The sequence below is a fragment of the Euprymna scolopes genome, chromosome 21, assembly GCF_053919585.1.
Source record: "Euprymna scolopes isolate OS-2025 chromosome 21, ASM5391958v1, whole genome shotgun sequence".
Taxonomy (NCBI): Eukaryota; Metazoa; Mollusca; class Cephalopoda; order Sepiida; family Sepiolidae; genus Euprymna; species Euprymna scolopes.
The window spans coordinates 66,247,908-66,267,805 of NC_136502.1; positions in this window are offsets into that span (position 1 = coordinate 66,247,908).

Sequence of the window (19,898 nt, forward strand, 5' to 3'; positions counted from 1 at the left end):
GTTGTATTATTTGTTTTTCTGTAGTCGTATTATTTGTTTTTCTGTAGTTGTACTATTTGTTTTTCTTGAGTTGTATTTTTTTCCTTTCTGTAGGTGTACAATTTGCTTTTCTGTAGTTGTATTATTTGCTTTTCTGTAGTTGTATTATTTCTTTTTCTATAGTTGTATTATTTGTTTTTCTGTAGTTGTATGATTTGTTTTTCTGTAGTTGTAATTTTTTTTTTCTGTAGTTGTATTATTTGTTTTTCTGTAGTTGTACAATTTCCTTTTCTGTAGTTGTATTATTTGTTTTTCTGTGGTTGTACAATTTTCTTTCTGTAGTTTTATTATTTGTTTTTTTTTTGTAGTTGGTATGTTTTTCTGTAGTTTTACAATTTTCTTTACTGTTGTCGTAATATTTCTTTTTCTGTAGTCGTATTATTTGTTTTTCTGTAGTTGTAATATTTGTTTTTCTGCAGTTGTATTATTGGTTTTTTTGTAGTTGTAGTATCTGTTTTTCTGTAGTTGTATTATTTGTTTTTCTGTAGTTGTATTATTTGTTTTTTTTGTAGTTGTATTATTTGTTTTTCTGTAGATGTATCATTTTTTTTGTAGTTGTTTTATTTATTTTCTGTATTATTTGTTGTTCTGTAGTTGTAGTATTTGTTTTTTTGTAGTATTATTATTTGTTTTCTGTAGCTGTATTATTTGTTTTTCTGTAGTTGTATTATTTGCTTTTCTGTAGTTGTATTTTGTTATTTTGTAGTTGTATTATTTGCTTTTCTGTAGTTGTACAATTTGTTTTTCTGTAGTTGTATTATTTTTTTTTCTGTAGTTGTATTATTTGTTTTTCTGTAGTTGTATTATTTGTTTTTCTGTAGTTGTACTATTTGTTTTTCTGTAGTTGTATTTTTTTCCTTTCTGTAGGTGTACAATTTGCTTTTCTGTAGTGGTATTATTTCTTTTTCTTTAGTTTTATTATTTGTTTTTCTGTAGTTGTTTTATTTTTTTTTCTGTAGTTGTATTATTTGTTTTTCTGTAGTTGTATTATTTGCTTTTCTGTAGTTGCATTATTTGCTTTTCTGTAGTTGTATGATTTGTTTTTCTGTAGTTGTATCATTTGTTTTTCTGTAGTTGTATTATTTGTTTTTCTGTAGTAGTATTATTTGTTTTTCTGGAGTTGTATTACTTGTTTTTCTGTAGTTGTATTATTTGTTTTACTGTAGTTGTATTATTTGCTTTCTGTAGTTGTATTATTTGCTTTTCCCTGGTTGTATTATTTGTTTTCCTGTAGTTGTATTATTTGTTTTTTTTGTAGTTGTTTTATTTGGTTTTCTGTAGTTGTATTATATGTTTCTTTGTAGTTGTATAATTTGTTTTTCTCTAGTTGGTTTATTTGTTTTTTTTAGTCGTATAATTTGTTTTTCTGTAGTTGTATTATTTATTTTTTGTAGTTGTACTATTGGTTTTTCTGTAGTTGTATTATTTGTTTTTTCTGTAGTTGTATTATTTTTTTTCTGTAGTTGTGTTATTTGTTTTTTTGTAGTTGTAGTATATTTTTCTGTGGTTGTATTATTTGTTTTTCTGTAGTATTATTTGTTTTTTTTTTGTAGTTGTATTATTTGCTTTTCTGTAGTTGTACAATTTGATGTTCGGTAGTTGTATAATTTGCTTTTCTGTAGTTGTATTATTTGTTTTTCTGTAGTTGTATTATTTGTTTTTCTGTAGGTGTATTATTTGTTTTTCTGTAGTTGTATTATTTGTTTTATTGTAGTTGTATAATTTGTTTTTCTTTAGTTGTTTTTTTTTTTTTTTTTTGTAGTTGTATTATTTGTTTTTCTGTAGTTGTATTATTTGTTTTTTTGTAGTTGTACTATTGGTTTTTCTGTAGTTGTATAATTTGTTTTTTCTGTAGTTGTATTATTTGTTTTTCTGTAGTCGTATAATTTGTTATTCTGTAGTTGTATTATTTTTTTTTCTGTAGTTGTACAATTTGCTTTTCTGTAGTTGTATTATTTGTTTTTTTTTGTAGTTGTTTTTTTTTCTGTAGTTGTACAATTTGCTTTTCTGTAGTCGTATTATTTGTTTTCTGTAGTTGTATTATTTGTTTTTCTGTAGTTGTATTATTTGTTTTTTTGTAGTTGTAGTATTTGTTTTTCTGTGGTTGTATTATTTGTTTTTCTGTAGTTGTATTATTTGTTTTTTTTTAGTTGAATTATTTTTTTTCCTGTAGTTGTATAATTTTTTTGTAGTTGTTTTATTTGTTTTTCTGTATTATTTGTGTTTCTGTAGTTGTATTTGCTTTTTTTTGTAGTCGTATTATTTGCTTTTCTGTAGCTGTATTGTATTTTTTTCTGTAGTTGTATTATTTTCTTTTCTGTAGTTGTATTATTGGTTTTTCTGTAGTTGTACAATTTGCTTTTCTGTAGTTGTATTATTTGTTTTTCCGTAGTTGTATAATTTTTTTTTCTGTAGTTGTACAATTTGCTTTTCTGTAGTAGTACTATTTGTTTTTCCGTAGTTGTATTATTTGCTTTTTTGTAGTTGTATTATTTGTTTTTCTGTAGTTGTATTATTTGTTTTTCTGTAGTTGTATTATTTGCTTTTCTGTAGTAGTATTATTTCTTTTTCTATAGTTGTATTATTTGTTTTTCTGCAGTTGTATTATTTGTTTTTCTGTAGTTGTATTATTTGTTTTTCTGTAGTTGTACTATTTGTTTTTCTGTAGTTGTATTTTTTTCCTTTCTGTAGGTGTACAATTTGCTTTTCTGTAGTTGTATTATTTGCTTTTCTGTAGTTGTATTATTTCTTTTTCTATAGTTGTATTATTTGTTTTTCTGTAGTTGTATGATTTGTTTTTCTGTAGTTGTATTATTTTTTTTTCTGTAGTTGTATTATTTGTTTTTCTGTGGTTGTACAATTTGCTTTTTGTAGTTTTATTATTTGTTTTTTTTTTGTAGTTGGTATGTTTTTCTGTAGTTGTACAATTTTCTTTTCTGTAGTCGTATTATTTGTTTTTCTGTAGTCGTATTATTTGTTTTTCTGTAGTTGTATTATTTGTTTTTCTGCAGTTGTATTATTGTTTTTTTTGTAGTTGTAGTATCTGTTTTTCTGTAGTTGTATTATTTGTTTTTCTGTAGTTGTATTATTTGTTTTTTTTGTAGTTGTATTATTTGTTTTTCTGTAGATGTATCATTTTTTTTGTAGTTGTTTTATTTATTTTCTGTATTATTTGTTGTTCTGTAGTTGTAGTATTTGTTTTTTTGTAGTATTATTATTTGTTTGCTGTAGCTGTATTATTTGTTTTTCTGTAGTTGTATTATTTGCTTTTCTGTAGTTGTATTTTGTTATTTTGTAGTTGTATTATTTGCTTTTCTGTAGTTGTACAATTTGTTTTTCTGTAGTTGTATTATTTGTTTTTCTGTAGTTGTATTATTTGTTTTTCTGTAGTTGTATTATTTGTTTTTCTGTAGTTGTACTATTTGTTTTTCTGTAGTTGTATTTTTTTCCTTTCTGTAGGTGTACAATTTGCTTTTCTGTAGTGGTATTATTTCTTTTTCTATAGTTGTATGATTTGTTTTTCTGTAGTTGTATAATTTGTTTTTCTGTAGTTGTATTATTTGTTTTTCTGTAGTTGTATTATTTGTTTTTCTGTAGTTGTATTATTTGTTTTTCTGTAGTTGTACAATTTGCTTTTCTGTAGTCGTATTATTTGTTTTTCTGTAGTTGTACAATTTTCTTTTCTGTAGTTGTATTATTTGTTTTTCTGTGGTTGTACAATTTGCTTTCTGTAGTTTTATTATTTGTTTTTTTTTGTAGTTGGTATTTTTTTCTGTAGTTGTACAATTTTCTTTTCTGTAGTCGTATTATTTGTTTTTCTGTAGTTGTATTATTTGTTTTACTGTAGTTGTATTATTTGTTTTTTTGTAGTTGTAGTATCTGTTTTTCTGTAGTTGTATTATTTGTTTTTCTGTAGTTGTATTATTTGTTTTTTTTGTAGTTGTATTATTTGTTTTTCTGTAGATGTATCATTTTTTTTGTAGTTGTTTTATTTGATTTTCTGTATTATTGTTTGTTCTGTAGTTGTAGTATTTGTTTTTTTGTAGTATTATTAGTTGTTTTCTGTAGCTGTATTATTTGTTTTTCTGTAGTTGTATTATTTGCTTTTCAGTAGTTGTATTATTTGTTATTTTGTAGTTGTATTATTTGCTTTTCTGTAGTTGTACAATTTGTTTTTCTGTAGTTGTATTATGTGTTTTTCTGTAGTTGTATTATTTGTTTTTCTGCAGTTGTACAATTTGCTTTTCTGTAGTTTTATTATTTATTTTTCTGTAATTGTATTATTTGTTTTTCTGTAGTTGTATTATTTATTTTTCTGTAATTGTATTATTTGTTTTTCTGTAGTTGTATTATTTGTTTTTTTTTTGTAGTTGTATTATTTGTTTTTCTGTAGTTGTACAATTTTTTTTTCTGTAGTTGTATTATTTGTTTTTTTTGTAGTGTTTGTATTTATTTTTCTGTAATTGTATTATTTGTTTTTCTGTAGTTGTATTATTTGTTTTTTTTGTAGTTGTATTATTTGTTTTTCTGTAGTTGTACAATTTTTTTTCTGTAGTTGTATTATTTGTTATTTTGTAGTTGTATTATTTGCTTTTCTGTAGTAGTATAATTTGCTTTTCTGTAGTTGTATCATTTGTTTTTCTGTAGTTGTATTATTTGTTTTTCTGTAGTAGTATTATTTGTTTTTCTGGAGTTGTATTACTTGTTTTTCTGTAGTTGTATTATTTGTTTTACTGTAGTTGTATTATTTGCTTTCTGTAGTTGTATTATTTGCTTTTCCCTGGTTGTATTATTTGTTTTCCTGTAGTTGTATTATTTGTTTTTTTTGTAGTTGTTTTATTTGGTTTTCTGTAGTTGTATTATATGTTTCTTTGTAGTTGTATAATTTGTTTTTCTCTAGTTGGTTTATTTGTTTTTTTTAGTCGTATAATTTGTTTTTCTGTAGTTGTATTATTTATTTTTTTGTAGTTGTACTATTGGTTTTTCTGTAGTTGTATTATTTGTTTTTTCTGTAGTTGTATTATTTTTTTTCTGTAGTTGTGTTATTTGTTTTTTTGTAGTTGTAGTATATTTTTCTGTGGTTGTATTATTTGTTTTTCTGTAGTATTATTTGTTTTTTTTTTGTAGTTGTATTATTTGCTTTTCTGTAGTTGTACAATTTGATGTTCGGTAGTTGTATAATTTGCTTTTCTGTAGTTGTATTATTTGTTTTTCTGTAGTTGTATTATTTGTTTTTCTGTAGGTGTATTATTTGTTTTTCTGTAGTTGTATTATTTGTTTTATTGTAGTTGTATAATTTGTTTTTCTTTAGTTGTTTTTTTTTTTTTTTTTTGTAGTTGTATTATTTGTTTTTCTGTAGTTGTATTATTTGTTTTTTTGTAGTTGTACTATTGGTTTTTCTGTAGTTGTATAATTTGTTTTTTCTGTAGTTGTATTATTTGTTTTTCTGTAGTCGTATAATTTGTTATTCTGTAGTTGTATTATTTTTTTTTCTGTAGTTGTACAATTTGCTTTTCTGTAGTTGTATTATTTGTTTTTTTTTGTAGTTGTTTTTTTTTCTGTAGTTGTACAATTTGCTTTTCTGTAGTCGTATTATTTGTTTTCTGTAGTTGTATTATTTGTTTTTCTGTAGTTGTATTATTTGTTTTTTTGTAGTTGTAGTATTTGTTTTTCTGTGGTTGTATTATTTGTTTTTCTGTAGTTGTATTATTTGTTTTTTTTTAGTTGAATTATTTTTTTTCCTGTAGTTGTATAATTTTTTTGTAGTTGTTTTATTTGTTTTTCTGTATTATTTGTGTTTCTGTAGTTGTATTTGCTTTTTTTTGTAGTCGTATTATTTGCTTTTCTGTAGCTGTATTGTATTTTTTTCTGTAGTTGTATTATTTTCTTTTCTGTAGTTGTATTATTGGTTTTTCTGTAGTTGTACAATTTGCTTTTCTGTAGTTGTATTATTTGTTTTTCCGTAGTTGTATAATTTTTTTTTCTGTAGTTGTACAATTTGCTTTTCTGTAGTAGTACTATTTGTTTTTCCGTAGTTGTATTATTTGCTTTTTTGTAGTTGTATTATTTGTTTTTCTGTAGTTGTATTATTTGTTTTTCTGTAGTTGTATTATTTGCTTTTCTGTAGTAGTATTATTTCTTTTTCTATAGTTGTATTATTTGTTTTTCTGCAGTTGTATTATTTGTTTTTCTGTAGTTGTATTATTTGTTTTTCTGTAGTTGTACTATTTGTTTTTCTGTAGTTGTATTTTTTTCCTTTCTGTAGGTGTACAATTTGCTTTTCTGTAGTTGTATTATTTGCTTTTCTGTAGTTGTATTATTTCTTTTTCTATAGTTGTATTATTTGTTTTTCTGTAGTTGTATGATTTGTTTTTCTGTAGTTGTATTATTTTTTTTTCTGTAGTTGTATTATTTGTTTTTCTGTGGTTGTACAATTTGCTTTTTGTAGTTTTATTATTTGTTTTTTTTTTGTAGTTGGTATGTTTTTCTGTAGTTGTACAATTTTCTTTTCTGTAGTCGTATTATTTGTTTTTCTGTAGTCGTATTATTTGTTTTTCTGTAGTTGTATTATTTGTTTTTCTGCAGTTGTATTATTGGTTTTTTTGTAGTTGTAGTATCTGTTTTTCTGTAGTTGTATTATTTGTTTTTCTGTAGTTGTATTATTTGTTTTTTTTGTAGTTGTATTATTTGTTTTTCTGTAGATGTATCATTTTTTTTGTAGTTGTTTTATTTATTTTCTGTATTATTTGTTGTTCTGTAGTTGTAGTATTTGTTTTTTTGTAGTATTATTATTTGTTTGCTGTAGCTGTATTATTTGTTTTTCTGTAGTTGTATTATTTGCTTTTCTGTAGTTGTATTTTGTTATTTTGTAGTTGTATTATTTGCTTTTCTGTAGTTGTACAATTTGTTTTTCTGTAGTTGTATTATTTGTTTTTCTGTAGTTGTATTATTTGTTTTTCTGTAGTTGTATTATTTGTTTTTCTGTAGTTGTACTATTTGTTTTTCTGTAGTTGTATTTTTTTCCTTTCTGTAGGTGTACAATTTGCTTTTCTGTAGTGGTATTATTTCTTTTTCTATAGTTGTATGATTTGTTTTTCTGTAGTTGTATAATTTGTTTTTCTGTAGTTGTATTATTTGTTTTTCTGTAGTTGTATTATTTGTTTTTCTGTAGTTGTATTATTTGTTTTTCTGTAGTTGTACAATTTGCTTTTCTGTAGTCGTATTATTTGTTTTTCTGTAGTTGTACAATTTTCTTTTCTGTAGTTGTATTATTTGTTTTTCTGTGGTTGTACAATTTGCTTTCTGTAGTTTTATTATTTGTTTTTTTTTGTAGTTGGTATTTTTTTCTGTAGTTGTACAATTTTCTTTTCTGTAGTCGTATTATTTGTTTTTCTGTAGTTGTATTATTTGTTTTACTGTAGTTGTATTATTTGTTTTTTTGTAGTTGTAGTATCTGTTTTTCTGTAGTTGTATTATTTGTTTTTCTGTAGTTGTATTATTTGTTTTTTTTGTAGTTGTATTATTTGTTTTTCTGTAGATGTATCATTTTTTTTGTAGTTGTTTTATTTGATTTTCTGTATTATTGTTTGTTCTGTAGTTGTAGTATTTGTTTTTTTGTAGTATTATTAGTTGTTTTCTGTAGCTGTATTATTTGTTTTTCTGTAGTTGTATTATTTGCTTTTCAGTAGTTGTATTATTTGTTATTTTGTAGTTGTATTATTTGCTTTTCTGTAGTTGTACAATTTGTTTTTCTGTAGTTGTATTATGTGTTTTTCTGTAGTTGTATTATTTGTTTTTCTGCAGTTGTACAATTTGCTTTTCTGTAGTTTTATTATTTATTTTTCTGTAATTGTATTATTTGTTTTTCTGTAGTTGTATTATTTATTTTTCTGTAATTGTATTATTTGTTTTTCTGTAGTTGTATTATTTGTTTTTTTTTTGTAGTTGTATTATTTGTTTTTCTGTAGTTGTACAATTTTTTTTTCTGTAGTTGTATTATTTGTTTTTTTTGTAGTGTTTGTATTTATTTTTCTGTAATTGTATTATTTGTTTTTCTGTAGTTGTATTATTTGTTTTTTTTGTAGTTGTATTATTTGTTTTTCTGTAGTTGTACAATTTTTTTTCTGTAGTTGTATTATTTGTTATTTTGTAGTTGTATTATTTGCTTTTCTGTAGTAGTATAATTTGCTTTTCTGTAGTTGTATTATTTGTTTTTTTGTAGTTGTATTATTTGCTTTTCTGTAGTTGTATTATTTTTTTTCTTTAGTTTTATTAATTACTTCTCTGTAGTTGTATTATTTGTTTTTCCGTAGTTGTATTATTTTTTTTTCTGTAGTTGTATTATTTGTTTTTCTGTAGTTGTATAATTTTTTCCGTAGTTGTATTATTTGCTTTTCTGTAGTTGTATTATTTGTTTTTCCGTAGTTGTATTATTTGTTTTTCTGTAGTTGTATAATTTTTTTTCTGTAGTTTTATTATTTGTTTTTCTGTAGTTGTATTATTTGTTTTTCTGTATTTGTACAATTTGCTTTTCTGTAGTCGTATTTGTAGTGTTATCATAGAACTACTTTCATACGCATAACAAGGAAATCATGGCGTTTGAATATTGATGTAAACCGCCTAATGCATATCATATTCGACAACATGGCGTAGACCTATACACACGTACCTTCAATCTCTCTTCCTATGTAAATATGTAATAAAGGTCTATATCAAATAAAACCACAACTTGGTTATCAATTACTTGTAACAACAAACATAAATAAACGACATGGTGGCAGTGAAATGGATACCGAACATTTATAACAGTTGAAAAAAAAAAAAAAAAAATTTTGGCAACAGATACGAGAGGAAAAATACGTTTACAGAAGACAAAACAAGGCATGTAAACCAATTTTAATTAATTTACCATTAATGTGCATTTTATAAAACTTTGCTGTCATTCTCGTATATGCTATAAACACGTGTGAATTTTTGCACAATAGCAGACATTTTGAATTTTGCCAACTGTTGTTATCGTATGTGTTCCCGTAAACACGTGTGGATTTTCGCACAATAGCAGACATTTTGAATTTTTGTCAACTGTTGTTATCGTATGTGTTCCCGTAAACACGTGTGGATTTTCGCACATTGGCAGACATATTGAATTTTCTGTTTATTGAAAAAATACATAGCCGTTAATAATAATGTCTACCAATAATGACATTATTCCATTTATGGACTGGGAAATGCCAAATCCAGCGGAAACATTTAAACTTTTTAAACAGAGGTTAGAACTATATTTTGCTATAAACAAAATAAAAACCGACCAACAAGTGAATTACATACTGCTAAAGACCGGCAACGAAGGTCTCAAAAAATTTAACACTTGGAAATTAACAGATGAGGAAAAACGTTCTCCCGACACTATTTTTAATAAATTCTTGGAGCATTTAGAACCTAAAGAAAACTTTAGGATTAATAGACTAAAACTAATATCTTATAAACAAAAACAAAATGAGACAATAGACGACTTTGTCAATAGATGTCGTCAACTTACGTTAAAATGCTCACTAACCGACACTGAACAAGAACAGTGAATTATAGAACTAATTATTGCGAGTACCCCAATTGTCGAATTCCAGAAAGAACTATTACGAAAAGATAATACGCTAACACTGGATGAAACCATCCGAATTGGTAAAACGTATGAGGCAACAAACGCACATATTAAACAGCTTAGAGAGATGTTAAACACCAATAACGGGGAGAACAATAGCGCCAATACTGACATACAAGCAATTAAAAAATATAAACAAAATAGAAAGACAAACAACTGCCTTAATTTCGGAAAAAGTCACGAACGTCGACGTGAAGAATGCCCAGCATTTGGTTCCAAATGCAAAACGTGTGGAAAATATAACCACTGGGCAACAGTATGTTTATATAACAGAAGATCAAGGTCAAGATCGCAAAACAGAGACCGTGGAAAACAAAAACCATTAAACATGAACCAGACCAAGAAAAAACACTTCATCCAAACTGATATATTATCCAGGAACAACAGCCAGGAACTAAATGAACAATTCCAAAATTTAACTTTTTCCACCATTAACGCACCCTCTCAAACACAGAGAGATGAAGCCTTCGCTTATATAAATATAAAATTACCTAATCGAAACGGGACTCACAGACTACGAATTAAAGTCGATACTGGAGCCCAAGGTAATACATTCCCAATTTCTACATTCCGTAGAATGTTTCCTGAGAAATTAACTACTGATGGCTGCCCAAAACTAAAAAAACAAAGTAAGGACAAAAAATTAATAGCCTACAATGGAACACCAATAAAGTGCTATGGCAATATCAGTATACCATGCAACTACCAAACCCCTGATTGGCATGAAAGCACCTTCTATATAGTAGATGTAAATGGACCAGCAATTCTAGGATTACCATCACTGGAAATACTGAAAATGGTCATTCTTCACTGCACGGTGAAAGAACAAAATATAGTCAAACCAATCAACAAAATCGAAGACTTGGTACAGATCTATCCAGATCAATTCGACAAAATAGGCTTTATGCCTGGACATGTCAGGTTAACAACGAGCAAAAATGTACAACCTCACATTGACCCACCAAGAAAAACCCCAATTGCCCTAAAGGACAACATAAAACAGGAACTAGAAAAAATGGTCAGCAACAAGATCATTAGAAAAGTCACAGAGCCAACAGACTGGGTTTCCAGCCTAGCTTATTCACACAAGAAAGATGGAAGCCTGAGAATCTGTCTAGACCCAAAACGCCTTAACATTGCGCTAAAGAGACCACACCATGCAACCCCTACAGTGGAGGAGCTAACACACCACTTTGCAGGTGCCAAGCTGTTCTCTAAACTTGATGCCAAAGCTGGTTATTGGTCCATACATTTGGATCAGGAATCTCAGCTGCTAATGACATTCCAATCCCCTTTTGGCAGATACTATTTCCAGAGATTACCATTTGGGTTAAGTGTATCCCAGGACATCTTCCAAATGAAAATGGACCAGATACTCGAACAAGTTGACGGAGCAATTGGAATTACAGACGACATTGCATGATAAGATCTTATACAGCCTCATGCAAGTAGCTGCAAAAAATGGTCTTGTGTTTAATTCAGCAAAATGCAAAATAAAATCAAAAAATATATCTTTCTTTGGAATGTTATATAGTGAAAATGGTATTAGCTTAGAAAAACTTAAAGACTTACAAAACATGCCATATCCAACATGCAAAAAAGAATTACAAGAATTCTTAGGCCTTGTCACATATTTATCACCATTCATACCAAATTTAGCTGACAAGACACATACATTAAGAGGCTTGTTGAAAAAAGACGTACCTTTTCTCTGGGAAGAGCATCACAAGGTATGCTTTGAGATGCTTAAAACAATAATCACCAAAGACTCCACACTAACATACTTCGACACGAATGAAGTACCAATACTGCAAACTGATGCGAGTTTAAAAGGACTTGGAGCAGCATTAATGCAAAACAAAAAACCTATTGCATACGCGTCAAAATCTTTAACAGACGCCGAGCAACGGTATTCGTGCATAGAAAGGGAACTTCTAGCAATTGTATTTGGTGTGCACAGGTATCATGTCTACCTATATGGACGGAAGTTCAAGGTACACACCGACCATAAACCCTTGGTCATGATACTACAGAAACCACTGACCAGTGCACCTCCTAGGCTACAACGAATGATGACCAAATTACAGGGATACCAGATACAAATAGAATACATACCAGGCAAAGAAATGACTATAGCTGATACACTAAGTCGTCTCCCCAGTACTCAAAACACTGACATGATCGACTTAGATATTCGAGTTGACTTGGTGAGATTCAGGAGCGAACGCCTGAATGAAATAAAAAATGAAACAAAGTCTGATCCAATACTCAACCAATTACATGAAACCATAACAACAGGATGGCCAGACTCAATTAAGGAAGTACCACCGACAATTTGGTCATACTGGTCATACAGAGATGAGTTATCTGTCAGTGATGGCATAATCATGAAAGGCTCAAGGATTATTATCCCTGAAAATCAGCAGAAAACTATCCTGGACCAACTACATTACAGCCATCAAGGTATCGAAAAGACACGTTTGCAAGCTAGAGATACTGTCTACTGGGAGCCAATTAACACTGATATTGAGAACATGATCAAAAAGTGTTCAATATGCCAGGAAAACCTTCCAGCACAATCAAAAGAAACGTTACAACCACACGACATCCCTAGCAGAGCATGGGAAGTTGTTGGCACTGACTTGTTCCACTGTAACGACCAGGAATACTTCATAATTGCTGATTATTACAGTAAATTCCCAATCATACGGAAAATGAATGGCATGGCCACAAGCAACATGGTCATATCAACAATGAAGCAGATATTTTCAGAACATGGTATTCCCACCAGAGTTATTATAACAAGACATGGTCGTGAAATCCATAGGCCAAACAGATTTAAACAATAAACATCTGAACAATGTGTACTACTTTTCTTCCTTCTGGTAAGGGGGATGTAGTGTTATCATAGAACTACTTTCATACGCGTAACAAGGAAATCATGACGTATAAATATTGATGTAAACCGCCTAATACATATCGTATTCGACAACATGGCGTAGACCTATACACACGTACCTTCAATCTCTCTTCCTATGTAAATATGTAATAAAGTTCTATATCAAATAAAACCACAACTTGGTTATCAATTACTTATAATAACAAACATAAATTAACGACAGTATTATTTGTTTTTCTTGTAGTTGTATTATTTGTTTTTCTGTAGTTGTACTATCGGTTTTTTTGTAGTTGTATTATTGGTTTTTCTGTAGTTGTATTATTTGTTTTTTGTAGTTGTATTATTTGTTTTTCTGTAGTTGTAATATTTGTTTTTTTGTAGTTGTATTATTTGTTTTTCTGTAGTTGTATCATTTTTTTTGTAGTTGTTTAATTTGTTTTTCTGTAATTGTATTATTTGTTTTTCTGTAGTTGTATTATTTGTTTTTTTTTGTAGTTGTATTATTTGTTTTTCTGTAGTTGTACAATTTGCTTTTCTGTAGTTGTACGATTTGATTTTCTGTAGTTGTACAATGTGCTTTTCTGTAGTTGTATTATTTGTTTTTCTGTAGTTGTATTATTTGTTTTTCTGTAGTTGTATTATTTGTTTTTCTGTAGTTGTATTATTTTTTTTTGTAGTTGTATTATTTGTTTTTCTGTAGTTGTATTATTTGTTTTTTTGTAGTTGTATTATTTGTTTTTCTGTAGTTGTATCATTTTTTTTTAGTTGTTTTATTTGTTTTTCTGTAGTTGTATTATTTGTTTTTCTGTAGTTGTACAATTTTTTCTTCTGTAGTTGTATTATTTGTTATTATGTAGTTGTATTATTTGCTTTTCTGTAGTTATTCAATTTGATTTTTTGTAGTTGTACAATTTGCTTTTATGTAGTTGTATTATTTGTTTTTCTGTAGTTGTATTATTTGTTTTTCTGTAGTTGTATTATTTGTTTTTCTGTAGTTGTATTATTTGTTTTTCTGTAGTTGTATTATTTGCTTTTCTGTAGTTGTATTACTTGTTTTTCTGTAGTTGTATTATTTGCTTTTCTGTAGTTGTATTATTTGCTTTTCTGTAGTTGTACAATTTGCTTTTCTGTAGTTGTACAATTGACTTTTCTGTAGTTGTATTATTTGTTTTTCTGTAGTTGTATTATTTGTTTTTCTGTAGTTGTATTATTTGCTTTTCTGTAGTTGTATTATTTGTTTTTCTGTAGTTGTATTATTTGCTTTTCTGTAGTTGTATTATTTGCTTTTCTGTAGTTGTACAATTTGCTTTTCTGTAGTTGTATTATTTGTTTTTCTGTAGTTGTATTATTTGATTTTCTGCAGTTGTATTATTTGTTTTTCTGTACTTGTACAATTTTCTTTTCTGTAGTTGTATTATTTGTTTTTCCGTAAGTTGTATTATTTGTTTTTCCGTAAGTTGTATTATTTGTTTTTCCGTAAGTTGTATTATTTGTTTTTCTGTAGTTGTATTATTTGTTTTTCTGTTGTTGTATTATTTGTTTTTCTGTTGTTCTATTATTTGTTTTTTTTGTAGTTTTATTATTTGTTTTTTCTGTAGTTGTATGATTTCTTTTTCTGTAGTTGTATTATTTGTTTACTTCAGTTGTATAATTTTTCTGTATTTGTATTATTTGTTTTTCTAGTTATACCATTTGTTTTTCTGCAGTTGTATCCCCCCCCCCTCCGGCAATGTGTGCTGCTAGGCAGAGCAGGGAGAAAGAGGGTTTGAGATTTCGTTTTTTATGTACTTGGTTACGTGATTGAGAGCTGGCTTGTGATTAGACAATTTTGCTTACTGATTCTTAAAAATTTTACTTGTTCAGTTCTACAATACCGATTCTCTGAATTATTTGTACTTTGTCACAATGGTTGAGGTTGGTTCTTTCCAATACCAGGTTATTAGTTTAAGTACAGTTGTATGTAGCCCTGCAGTATTTAAAATTTGAATTTTCAACATGTGATAGTTGTTTTGGGAACAGTGATATTTAAAAATTTAGTTTTCCCTTATATGTTCTCAAAACCTTGTCACCAATTGTTGTAGACCGAGGAAAAGATCATAAAAGATACGAATAACAGGTTTAAGTAGAAAGAATATAACATACGATAAAGTGAAATACAAAGAAAGGTTTTGATTGATAAGTGGAACAGTCTGTAGTCTCACATTAGATCATGATAATTCCCACACAAGAGTATATTTACCAAAAAGTTACTGCATTTTTACGATTGAAGGTATTAAAAATTTTTTATTTCTTCATAATAAATGTTGAAATATTTCCACAGAACACAAAGTATTTTGTTACATTTTTCTATCGACAATATTTTTTGCAAACACAATCTGGATTCCATTCAGTTTGTATTTAAATGTGCTGAGTTCTTCCAAAAAATAGTCACAAAAACAACATGGCTTCCGTTTTTTACCTTTATTCAATGAGTTCTAATTGATCAAGGGGAGCCTCTCACAGGCTGACACTTGCCAGTGTGTTTGAATATGTGTCAACAAGTGTGATTTCATCCTAAATGAAGTATCACATTCTTTGCAAGAATACTGCTTTTTTCCAGTGTGTGTCTGAAAGTGCCTCAATAAATGTGATTTCTGACGAAAAGAAGAGCCACATACTTCACAAGAATATGGCTTCTCTCCAGTGTGGATCTGCATGTGCTTGGACAGCTTTGATTTCTCTGTGAAAGAAGAAGAACACAGTTCACAAGAATATGGTTTTTCTCCAGTGTGTATTCGCAGGTGGATCAACAAATGTGATTTCCTTGAAAAAGAAGAATCACACACTTCACAAAAAAATGGCTTCTCTCCAGTGTGTGTCTGAATGTGGCTCAACAAATTTGATTTTTGCCTAAAAGTTGCGTCACATACTTCACAAGAATATGGTTTCTCTTCAGTGTGTATACGAATATGAGCCAACAGATTTGATTTTCTTGAAAATGAAGAATCACACACTTCACAGGAAAATGGCTTCTCTCCAGTGTGAGTTTGCATGTGCCTCAACAGATGTGATTTCCCTCCAAAAGAAGAACCACATACTTCACAACAATATGGCCGCTCTCCAGTGTGCATTTGCACATGTGTCAACAAATGAGATTTCCTTGTAAAAGAAGAATCACACACTTGACAAGAATACGGCTTTTCCCCATTGTGTGTTTGAATATGCCTCAACAAATTGGATTTCTGCCTAAAAGAAGAGCCACAAACTTCACAAGAATATGGCCTCTCTCCAGTGTGTATACGAACATGGATCAACAAATGAGATTTCCTTGTAAAAGAAGAGTCACATACTTCACAACAATATGCCTTGTTTTCAACATTTGCTAGTGTAGCTTGTTTTGGATTGCAGTTCATTGAACGTGAAGAAACAGACATTTTTTAAATAAAAATATATTTATGTGATAGATTGGAGATATTACTGACCAAAAAGCAAAATTGAAATTACCAAATAACTACATAAAACCTGTGAATTTTATTTGGTTTCAAAGTTTTTCAGTTGAAATGCTATCGTTTTCTTTCATATTGTTTACTATATTAATTTTGTCAAAAGTGAAAACAAACAGAAAATAGTTTTCATTAAAGCAGAATTTTGGGGAGAGCATGAAACATACCAATATGTTTATTTATATTCGAATTTAAATAGTTAAATTTAAAAAAAATGAAAAAATGTCTAAAATGTTAGCGTTTGTATGTGTATATCTGGATGTTTATCTGTCTACTGATAAAATTTACTAAATTAAATCTAGAAATATGAAATTTAGGAAAAATGACTGTTCCCTCTATATACAAATTTTGATCTTTTATGATTTCTTCAGCTAATTCTCCCTTTATTTTAATATTCTTATACAATAAATTTTTATGAAATCTACTCCAAATATAAATTACACAAATCAAACCTTATAATGACAGATTTCTCTCTTCTCAGACTTTTTAAGTACAGGTAATTCAAATAAAAAACAATCAATATTTTGTATAAAGATATTTGCATATTTCCAGACATCCAGGTAATGTGGATCCATTCAAGGTTAATAAAAGTTCCTATTTGTTCTTTTGCTGAATAATCTGCAAATATAAAATGAAATTTTAATGATATAAATGTTTTATACATAATTACTTTTTTTTCTTCTTTTGTATTTATACTAAAAAAGCAAAAAACATGTTCCCTTTTAAGCCATAAATATCACAGTTTTTTTCAAAGATATCTCTTGCAGCATTTTCCAACATTTGCAACCATAATTCACTAGAGAGTTGCTAAACAATGATTCGCCATAATTCACAAGAGACCCTCTTAAATGAATGTAGGTGAACATGGGTAGATCCCTTTTATATTACCATAAGGAAATGACATCATATATTTGATTTCTTTTCTCAATATGTGCCTAATGTCACAATTCTTTTCCAAAAAAAAAAAGAGATGGTTAGTGGGTATTTTTAAGATGGAGAGTTTAGACAGAGTAAATCTGTTCAGAAAGTAGCCACCAACTGTGGTATAGAATAATATGGCTTCAGATACTTCACTTGCATCCAAATGGAAACTTTGACATGTTGAGCTTCTATAGAAACTACATATTTTGTGATCGGATCCAACATATATCAACATATATTGTTTTCAATATAGGAATGCATTCATAATCTCACCTATTTTACTTTTTATTACTTTACTTGTATACCTAAAATTTATTTTTAAATTTATGTTTTTAACTTGTTGATTATTGTAGCATTCTAATGCTTTAAAAACATTTTAATCTTGTAACTTAAAAAAAAAACATTTGCCACTTATTAATATAAATTTAAAAGAAAACCATGCTTTATTACCGTTTTATTATAATGGATATTTTCTTCAACATATATATATATATATATATAGTAAGTTATAAAATATATATGGCGATTAAGCTACACTGAATATTCCACGTTTCATCCACTCTAGGACTCTTCAGGCTTATGCGCATAAGCCTGAAGAGTCCTAGAGTGAATGAAATGTGGAATATTCAGTGTAGTTTAATCGCCATATATATTTTATAACTTACTAACTAGCTCTACCTAGGTATTGAGCACTTTTGAAGTAAATACTTAAAGTTTACGCATAAATTTATACTTTCGTATATTAATTTTATATGAGTAAATTAAGTAGTTATGAATCAATCAAGTACAATGTTTTATTCTAGTCTTTAAATATTTTAATTATCTTCTGAATTTTAACCTGAAACGGTTGAGAGACATTCATTTAGTCATGTTATTAGTTCAGATACTAAAGCAGAGGTGAACACGGCATTGAACTTTACAAAGTTGATTTAACCGACTGTTTCCAAAACCATTCATCAAAATGCGAATTGTATAATATAAATAAATATACATGCACTTTATTGATATTTGCAAAAGATAAACTACTTACATAGTCCTTAAATATAAATAGAGAAAGCATATACACCATGATGTTGTAATTATTTGTATAAAATTTTGCTGCTTATTTTAGAACTATAAAGTCAGATGATCATTTATTTACTTGGGTATTTTTATATCCTTCATAAATCCCGAAAGTAAACTGAAGCTAGGAAGTCATTAACTCTAAATTTGTAAAAAAAATATTATGTAATGAAATGTTTTTGCATTGTGTCACTGTTGGAGATCAAAAGTATTGTGGCCATGTTGCAAACAAAAATGGTTATCTGTTCTATTTTGTACTGAATGATGCAGGCATAGTTAAAACTTAATCATTTCATGTTATACACATTACTTTTGCAACAAAGTAGAAGCTTTGTACTAAATGTACTATTTCTTATTTAAGAAATAGTACTCATAGCTAGTTTATGATACAGATTGTCATAATTTACTAAAGCCATGGAAATGGCTACAAATCTTCAACCAATACAAAATTCTATAAGTATGGGTCTTATAAAAACAAAATTATTGATGTTGCACTCTGAGGTCGTCTCTCTGTTTATGTTTAAGTACTTTAACAATGAGATCATTTAACAATAATTCCAAGAATAACAGATTAGAACTTGCTTAGCAAATTCTTGAGGAAGATTAAGAATGAGATAGCTCAACTCACTACATTTGTCCCTTTTCTCAGTCCACTCTCTCCATCTCTATGGTCAAGATGCCAGCCAGTCTGGAACGTTCAATAGATTTGTTGGCTCAGGCCCTTACTTCATTATCATTTTTCCTATTTGTAAATCATTTCCAAACTCAACATTCTCTGGGGTGTTGGATGTGGAGGTGTTGGAGGTGGAGGATGTGGAGGTGCTTAAACAATCAGTTAATGAAAGATAATCTTCAGTTTGTCAGCCATTTGAGATAAGAATTAAAAAAATAAGATTGAAATATAATTTTTTAAAGTTTTATTTTATAGTTTTGAGCCAATAACATCAACCAATTTTGATGTGTAAGTACTTTTTCAGAAAAAAACTTTTATGAAATTATGAGAGATATGCTTTCTAATTTTGCCTCAAAATGATTAATTCTTCATTATTGGAGAAAATTTTTGTTTAGAAGGAAAAAAATTCAAAGGTTGTTTTTGTTTTTAATTCATGAAATTATATTTTGACTATATTTACTCTCAAATAGAATAACAGCTTTCCTCTTATTATTCTCAGGATTAATGCAACACTTTATTTAATTGTTGAAATCATGAAAAAAAAACATTTGTATTTTATAAAAGTATAAAAAATCGATTTAAAAGAGAAAATCTGCGATGAGCATAATTACTATTGCTTATGATACTTAGGATAGAAACTTTTAACGTAGCAACCACGAATTGATATTATTTAAGGTGGGGTAAGGGGGTTATAGATACTCTCTTAAACAGCTGCATGACCTTCTTGACATAAAGAAAAATATTTTAAAATTTTGAGTGGGTAATAAATTTCATACTTAAATTTGAACGTAAAATATACTGTATTTTTAGGTCATTCTAGTTTAAAGCAATTACCTACATGTTTTATCACTATCCCTGAGTCACAAGGTTGTAAAGCGTCTAAAAATTGTAATTGTTTAAAAATGTAAAAGCCCATCATTTATCTTCTACAGAAAAAGAAAAGACAACTGCTCTAATACTGATATCAAAATGAGGGACCATTGTACATAAAATTTATATGAGAAACTGGTCTCTGACTAAATAATTGTTGTTTATTGTTAGTTTTTTTTCTCTTCTATGTGTGTTGCCTAAAAAAGCAGAATATCATTTTTGGAGAAAGTGATTTATTGGAGGGTGTAAACATAATTATTTCTATATAAAGACAACCATAATAATCTGAAAATG